Below are 8,574 nucleotides of genomic sequence, written 5' to 3'. Positions count from 1 at the left end.
CTTCAATCTATCCGTGACAACTAGCTGAAGTGAACGTGCTTTTGCAAATCAACTGGTATTGTTTCTTGCTTATAAAAATCAGCCAACAGGGGCACCTGGGTGGCTCAGTGGGTTAAGCGTCTGCCTTCAGCTCAGGTCATTATCCCAGGGTCCTGGAATCGAGGCCCACGTCGGACTCCCTGCTTAGCAGGGAGCCTGCTTCTCCCTCTCCCCCCTGCTCATGTTCTCTCTCATTCCCCCTCTCAAATAAATAAATAAAATCTTAAAAAGAAAAAAAGAAAATCAGGTAATAAATTAGTATGGACCTGTTCTAGTAAAAATGCACCCGAGCACCAGCCAATCAATAGGTCTCACCCGAGCAACCACAGTTCCACAGATGATGTCAACCCACTCACACTTCTGAAAGCTCACCGATCCATGAATTCCACACTTCTCAAAAACCCTACATGAGATCAGCAGTCTGCTCTGTTCCTGGAGACCATGCCTGACAAGCACGGTTCTCCCTTACTAGAGCCAGCAATAAATTCAGTTTTGTTCTTTTTATCCAGATATTGGGAAACAGTCTCATCATCTTTTCCCAATTCTGATATAGACAATTTTTAAATTTAGTAAATTTCATATAACATAATTCACAATCTTAAACATTTTAGAGTGTATAATTCAGTGATTTTTAGTATAGTCACACTACTATGCAACCATCATCCCTGTTCAATTCCAGAATATTTCCTTTATCCTAAAAGGAAACTCTGTACTTCCCAACTGCCCTTTTCTTTACCACCTGCCAACTACTAGTCTACTTTCTGTCTCTGTACGCTTGCCTATTCTTGACACATCAGATGAGTGGAATCATACAGCATATGGCCTTTTGGGTCTGGCTTCCTTCACTTCAGCATGTTTCAACGTTCATCCATATTGGAGGATGTATCCATACTTCTTTCCTTTTCATGGCCAAATAATATTCCACCGTATGGACATAATACATAGTTTTTAATCCATTCTTCTGTAAATGGATACTTGGTTTGTTTTTACCTTTTGGCTATTGTGAATAATGCTGCTGTGAACAACCGGTGTACAAATATCTGTTTGTGAGCACATCTTTTCAACTGGTTGACAATTTTTTCTCAGGACTTCGACTATATCACCCTAGGGGTGCCTGGCTGGCTAGGTCAGAGGAACGGGCGACTCTTGATCTCGGGGTTGTGAGTTGGAGCCCCACACTGGGTGTGGAGATTACTTTAAAATAAAATCTGAAAAATAAATAAATAAACCACCCTACTGCCTTCTAGCCTCCATGATTTTTTTTATTTCTTTTATTACTCAAAAATAAAATAAAATAAAAGTTAAAAATAACTTCATTTTTTTATTTAGCTTTCTGACTCTGTGCTTGAGCCTTCCACATTTCCACAATGATTTTCTGCTCCTCGATAAGGAAAGCACGCTTGATCCTGTCATGAACAAACTTAGCACACATGGAACCATCACAGGCCCTGCTGACATGTGTTTTCGTTTTAGACAACTTCATAAGAACTGTAGGTCTCACAGCACAAACTCCTCCAATCGGCCTGGGCCCATACCACCTGCGGATTTGGGTGCTTTCCCAACCTTCCTGGTACAGAGTTAAGTGATTCTACTCCCAGGGGTTCGGGACAGCCTAATTCTGCTAGAGGCTGTATCACAGGACAGCCTACGATCGTACGTCAAGTGCCGGACCATTCTGAATGCCTGTGGATGCCATCCCCAGGAGAGGAAAAAGCTCCATGATTTATGATGAGAAATCAACCAGTAAGTTGATTGAGGATCCATTTTCTGTGATGAGTTGCTTGTCCAGAACAGGCAAATCCAGACACTGAGAGGACATTGGTGATTGCCAGGGTTAGGAGGAAGAAGGAATGAGAAAGAACTGCTCATGGGCATGGGGTTTGCTTTTTGGAGTGATGAAAATATTAAAAAAGAAATTAGTAATGATGTTTGCATAGCTCTGTGAATGTATTAAAATCCCCCAAATTGTCCATTTTAAAAGGATAAATTATGTCCTGAGCTGCTGTAGAAAAATCTAAATCGGATGTCTCAAAGGCATCTCAAAGTCAATGTGCCCCACATCAAAGTCTTGTTCTTTAATATCAAACCCTGTCTTCTTCCTGGGTTCTGGAGCTCAGGGAGTAGACCACCATCCATCTACTTACACAATAGAAACCCTGGGTCATGTTTGCCAGCTTGTTACTCCCTTCCCCCAATATTTAGTCCATCCCTGAATCCTATCACTTTTACCTCCTAAATGGCTCTTTTCCCATCTGTCCCTATCTTTAACGGTCCATCCCAAAGCCACCATCTCTCGTTAATGACCCCTCTCATCTGGCCTCCTCATGTATGCACTCTTGCCCCTCTTCAATTTGCCATCCCTGCTGCAGCTGGTGGCGCTGGATTGTTCAACAGATAGACCAGGCATGTACTAACTAACTACATCAGCAAAGCAGGCCACTTACAAATTGAGGTAAAATTTCTTGGAAAATGTTGGTATTTTGTATCAGTTAGGATACAACAATTCTGTAAGTAACAGAAAAACCAGCTCACGCTTGCTGAGATATTATCTCTTGAAGCACCTACATTTTTTCCCTATTGCCATCCTCTATTCACATCCAGTGATAGAAGGACAATCTCCCTCAAGGATAAGTTCTTCCCTTAGCTTGTATTAGGCAAATTTAAGGTATAGGCATACCTGTGGACCAGGGAAAGGCCAAACACTCATTGGCATGGACTGACTGAGGTCTACCTGTGGACTGGATGGACAGCTGAATAAAATTTGAGAATCTGCTAAGGAGGAGGAAGACGGGGATGGGCACTTACCCTTGATCCAATAATATGGCTCTTCTTTTAGGCAAGACTTGAAATATAGGGAAGGGGCCCTAATATACTGCAGAAAGAGGAAGCTAACTTTAGCAAAATATCATTTACAGCACAAGGTTTCCCTCTTCATATTTCAAAATTCAAAGGCATTTTCTGTCATCTGGCACAAACAAAATTTAACAATTTATCGTAATTCAGTAAAGAGCTTTCCGATTTTTTTTACTGCACTATGATAAAGTTAAAATGTAAAGATCATATGGGATCAAGTGTGGGTTATTCTTTTTCCAGTTATAAAATATATTGAGCACTACGGCAGAGGTTCACTAACCACAGGGGTAAATACAAGTCAAACACTTCCCTTTTGGGCTCTACACATTTAAGCAATATATACCACACATCTACAATTGTGCCAGTCAGCCTTAAGTAAAAAGAAAACATATTTTAGGCACAGTTATGGGATAAGCTGAAAGACCTAAAACCATTCTTTCAGCTAATAGACCTAGATATATTTTAGGTAATTGAACTCTAAAAATCTGCTCTATTAAAAATCAAGTGCATTTAACCCAGAGATATGGGGTTCTATGTGTCATCTTTATAAAAATGAAATTTTATTCACCTGACAGTATATATAAGTCACCAGCAAGCATTGCGGTGCGTTATTCCCCTACCTTTGTGTGGTTGGCAGCTCGTGGAAGTCTGTGGTAGAAGCTCTCTTCCCTAGGTAGCCAGGATCCATAGCTGGTCAGTTAAAGAGAAAAGTCAGTTAAAGTGGGGAATCACAAACTTATAATAAGTAGCCTTAAAATGTTATTTATTTTTTTTTTTAAGATTTTATTTATTTATTTGAAGAGAGAAACACAGCGAGAGAGGGAACACAAGCAGGGGGAGTGGCAGAGGGAGAAGCAGGCTTCCCGCGGAGCAGGGAGCCCGATGCGGGGCTCGATCCCAGGATCCTGGGATCACGACCTGAGCCGAAGGCAGACGCTTAACGACTGAGCCACCCAGGCGCCCCTAAAATGTTATTTTTAATTAAAAACATACAAGTCCTTTCATCCATCATTCCTTTGATATCGGGCTAAAAGGCCTTTTCTTGGAGTGGAGTCTACAGATGGGGGCGGTACATAAGACATGCATTAACACCAGCAAGTAGTGCTGTCAATTTTAGTTTCAGTGGAGTGAGGACTCAAGACACCTGTGGAGAAAACTGAGGGCAGAATTCCGATGGATTCCTCCACCTAAACTTACACATTTGTTTCGCCCACACCTAATTCCACAACAGATTTTCTTAAGGCGTGATAAAGACCTATCTTTAGAGAGAGGTCCTGATATCAGATAGGTCTTTATCAGGTCTTCCCAAGCATTCAACTTATTTTCATAGAGATCACAACTCTCTTCATGCTCCTCTTTGTCTGCTCTGGGTAATATTGAATTAAATTATGTAATTACTAAGCAAAACTTGCATAAACAAGTTTGGGAACAAACGACTGACTTTTGGAAAGCATACAACTCAGGAAGAAGTGATTAGCCCATCAGGGACTAGCCTACTTACTGGTTGTAAAAATTGCATGGGCCTTCAGCATTAGGAATGTTTTTCACACAGAACAGGGACTGGTTCAAAGGTCTGAGCCAGAGGAAGGCAGAGTTGGTTCTAGAAACAGAAAATCTAAATTCAGAAACAGCATTTACATTTATATGAAGTTATGAAACTCCTTTGAGAGGAATGCTAATGAATAGGATTTGAGCAAACTTTTTTTTTTAAGATTTTTTTTTATTTATTTGACAGAGACACAGCGAGAGGGGGAACACAAGCAGGGGGAGTGGGAGAGGGAGAAGCAGGCTTCCCGCAGAGCAGGGAGCCCGATGTGGGGCTCGATCCCAGGACCCTGGGACCATGACCCGAGCCGAAGGCAGACGCCTAACGACTGAGCCACCCAGGCGCCCGCATTTGGATTTTTTTAAAACAAGTAAATTTCTTATTGAAGGCAACAACAACAACAACAAAAGACAGAAAGAAGCAGAAAAAACATTAAGCACAGTGGAAATAGCACTTTGGATGTGACTGTCAACGCTGCCCGACAGATGTGGCACCGATCTTGAGCCAGAGAAATCTCTGGAAATGCCCAGTCTGTGGGCTGCAATGTTGATGGCCGCCACTCTTGTGATATCACAGATGATATCAACAGTGGTGCAGTGGAATGCCCAGCTCGTCAAAAACTAGAAAGGAAAATATTTCAATAAAGAATCATTTGACAGCCGAAAAAGAAAAAAAATTATTGAAGTCTCAAGTAGCCTTAATATGGGTCAGATTACTAAGGATAATAAAATTCTCCAAGAGAACCAATTTGCTAATCAAGAGGGGGAAAACGATCCTGTTTCCTGGTGCCCTCTTGTGATAAAACAGCAGGTCGACAGTGGGGAATATAAAGCTTTAAGATCCAAGTATCTGAAAGAGATCATCTCCCTTCATTAATGGTTGGACTGCACACTAAGAACCAGCCACCAAAATGATAAAAGCAGTGGTGCTTGAGGGTGGGCCATAGGATTAGAAGTACTTCCTCCCCACCTCCTAAATTATCTAAAATGAAATTATATTACTTTTGTAAGTAAAAACAACAAAAACACCACCATGATTTACCACAGTTAGTTAATAATAAGCAGAACCACTTTAAAGTTTTGGACAGAACGACCTATAGCCTTAACATGAGGACAGTCTTTTAGTAATTTTTTTTTTTTTAAAGATTTTATTTTTAAATAACCTCTACACCCATTGTGGGGCTTGAACTCACAACCCAGAGATCAAGAGTCACACACTCAGGGCGCCTGGGTGGCTCAGTCCGTTAAGCGGCTGCCTTCGGCTCAGGTCATGATCCTGGGGTCTTGGGATTGAGCCCCACATCCAGCTCCCTGCCCAGTGGAGAGCCTGTTTCTCCCTCTCCATCTGCCTGCCACTCTGCCTACTTGTGCTCTCTCTCTCTGTCAAATAAATAAATAAAATCTTTAAAAAAAAAAAAAAGTCACACACTCTACCAACTGAACCAGCCAGGCATCCCCCTCTTCTAGTAATTCTTACTGAATTCAGGGGGAAGACCAATAATGCTTTTTAAGTTTTCCTATTGTTTTGTCTCACGCTGTTTAAGAACTTTCAAAATAACAAAGACTGATACGCAAGGCAAATCCTCAGCTGTTTTCCTAACTAGCACTTAGGAAGCCCACTGTATTATGGAATCTCTAAAAGGCAGCGCTGAATGCGGTTAAGATCATGAACTCTGGAGCCAAATGCCATTTACTTGCCAGTGACCTTAGGACAGTTACTTAGCCTGTCTGTGCCTCAATTTCCACATCTGTAAAATAGTGATAGTATTACTTATCTGACTGTTCAGAGAATTAAATGACTTCATGTGTAATCAACCAGTTATGTGTAAACCGCTTTTAACAGTGCCTGACGTGTAGTGGGTTCTATACACATTTAATAAATAAATGCAAATTTAAAAAAAATGTCGGTGAGTTTACTAAGTATATATTAAGAATAGTTTTTCTGGAGGCACCTGGCTGGCTCAGTTGGTTTAGTGTGTGACTCTTGATCTCTGGGTTGAGTTTGAGCCCCACGATGGGTGCAGAGATAAATTAAAAAATGAAAAAAAGTTTTTGTATTATTTTCAACACTCTCCTATTCAACATTCTTACCCTTCAGGGTTTTTATTAATAATAATTTCTAGGGCGCCTGGGTGGCTCAGTTGGTTGGGCGACTGCCTTCGGCTCAGGTCATGATCCTGGAGTCCCGGGATCGAGTCCCGCATCGGGCTCCCTGCTCGGCGGGGAGCCTGCTTCTCCCTCTCCCACTCCCCGTTTGTGTTCCCTCTCTCGCTGTGTCTTTCTCTGTCAAATAAATAAATAAAATCTTTAAAAAAAAAAAAAAAAAATAATAATAATTTCTACTTAGCCTAGAGAAGTTAAACTTATGCTTAACGAGACATTTATTTAGGGACAAGTAATCTAAATTTCTAAGATGATGGTGTTTAGGGAAGGTTATGACGAAGACCTCTAATAATGTCATATGCCATGTCCATTAATAAAGAGTTCTTCTTGAACCCGTTTTCCCAATGTGGAGACCCTTGAGAGATACTGACCGTGTACCAGCAAGGAACCCAGGCATAACCCAGGATGTGTGTGTGTGTGTGGTTTTTAGAATATGAACCTGAATTCTTGGATGCTCCTCCCTTTAAAAGGTGGAGCATAGGGCGCCTGGGTGGCTCAGTTGGTTAAGCGACTGTCTTCGGCTCAGGTCATGATCCTGGAGTCCTGGGATCGAGTCCCGCATCGGGCTCCCTGCTCGGCGGGGAGTCTGCTTCTCCCTCTCCCGCTCCTCCCTCTTGTGCTCTTTCTCTCTCTCACTCTCTCTCTCAAATAAATAAATAAAATCTTTAAAAAAAAAAAAGGTGGAGCATAATCTCCTCCCGCCTTGAGTGTGAGATAGACTTAGTGACTTGCTTCTAAGAAATTAAATGAAGGGGCAGCCTGGGTGGCTCAGTCGGTTAAGCGTCTGCCTTCGGCTCAGGTCATAATCTCGGGGCCCTGAGATCGAGCCCCGCGTTGGGCTCCCTGCTCAGCGGGGAGTCTGCTTGTCCCTCTCCCTCTGCCCCTCCCTCACGCTTGTGTGTGCTCTCTCATAAATAAAATCTTTAAAAACTAATAAAATAAAATGAAGTGGAAGTGATGGTGACAACTTCAGAGACAAGGTCCTTCCTTGTTTGGATCTGAAGGAAGCTGAGGGAAGGCAGCTGCCAGGTCATGAGGATACCCAACAGCCCAGTGGAGAGGCTCACAGAGTACGAAACGGAGGCCTCCTGCCAACAGCCCTGTGAGGCAGTCATCTTGTTAAGTGGACCAGCCAGCCCCAGTCTTCAGGTGACTGCAGGTCTGACTGCTTGAGAGAAACATGAAGCACACTGAGCCAGAAGCCCCAGGTGAGCCACTCCTAGATTTGACCTGCAGAAACCATGTAAGATAATAAATGTTCACTGTATTAAGTTGCTACATTTTGGGGTAATTTTCTACACAGTACAGATAACTATTATAGCTTGTGTTCACGGGTGAATAAGAGAGCAGTGTGAAGTACCCTTTCTAGACCTGATCCTATCCAACTAGTGAAAATCTATCATTTGACCCAAGACCTATCGCCACGTTGCAGTTAGATGCTGTGATAAAATGGTTTCTTTCTTTTCCCTGCCCAGTTGCTACTTTTTATGTTCCAAACATGTCAGGGTTTATCCTACCCCTTAGCATAACTGCCCAGAATGTCTGTGAAGAAATTTGAGGGCAGTCTCGGTGAGATAGAGACTATTAGTAAGAGAAGGCAGGAGCCTGGCTATGGAGAAGCCCCAAAGAGTGAAGTTTGTGCAATACACTGTCTGGGCTTTGGTTCTTTGTCCTAAAGGGTCAGGAACTGTATTTTTCAGAATGTTCAGAACTCATAGACTAAATTGACAGACTTCGGGGCTGAACTCTACAAACTAAATTCACATGAGACTAATGTATAAATCAGAAAGCTTCTCTGATTTTGCTCTGTGTGGAATGGAATTCCGATGCTCTCATCCAGAGTTCCTCCTTTTCCTGAATGATAGCTTGGAGGTCATATTAGCAAATCAGAAGGTGGTTCAGTTAAGCTTGCAATTAGAGCCCAAAGTGGTGAGTCTCAAGTATGTTCTTCCCAAACCGCAGCAAGACTTGATA

General features: G+C 42.2%; 1 long non-coding RNA gene and 1 pseudogene across 1 annotated transcript; both read right to left on the bottom strand.

The window, feature by feature from the left end:
* Positions 1–1,360: 1,360 nt before the first annotated feature.
* LOC110584187 lies at positions 1,361–1,789 on the bottom strand (annotated as a pseudogene).
* A 1,009-nt stretch (positions 1,790–2,798) lies between these two features.
* On the bottom strand, positions 2,799–4,642 carry LOC110584188. The gene is made up of 3 exons (XR_002480561.1): positions 4,394–4,642; positions 3,513–3,582; positions 2,799–2,911 (listed from the first exon to the last, which is right to left on the bottom strand). It is a non-coding gene; the product is annotated as an uncharacterized LOC110584188 (long non-coding RNA).
* Between the last annotated feature and the right edge of the window lie 3,932 nt (positions 4,643–8,574).

Source organism: Neomonachus schauinslandi, chromosome 2, assembly GCF_002201575.2.
Source record: "Neomonachus schauinslandi chromosome 2, ASM220157v2, whole genome shotgun sequence".
NCBI classification, from domain to species: domain Eukaryota; kingdom Metazoa; phylum Chordata; class Mammalia; order Carnivora; family Phocidae; genus Neomonachus; species Neomonachus schauinslandi.
The sequence above is the reverse complement of the archived record's forward strand: the minus strand, read 5'-3'. Positions and strand labels throughout refer to the sequence as shown.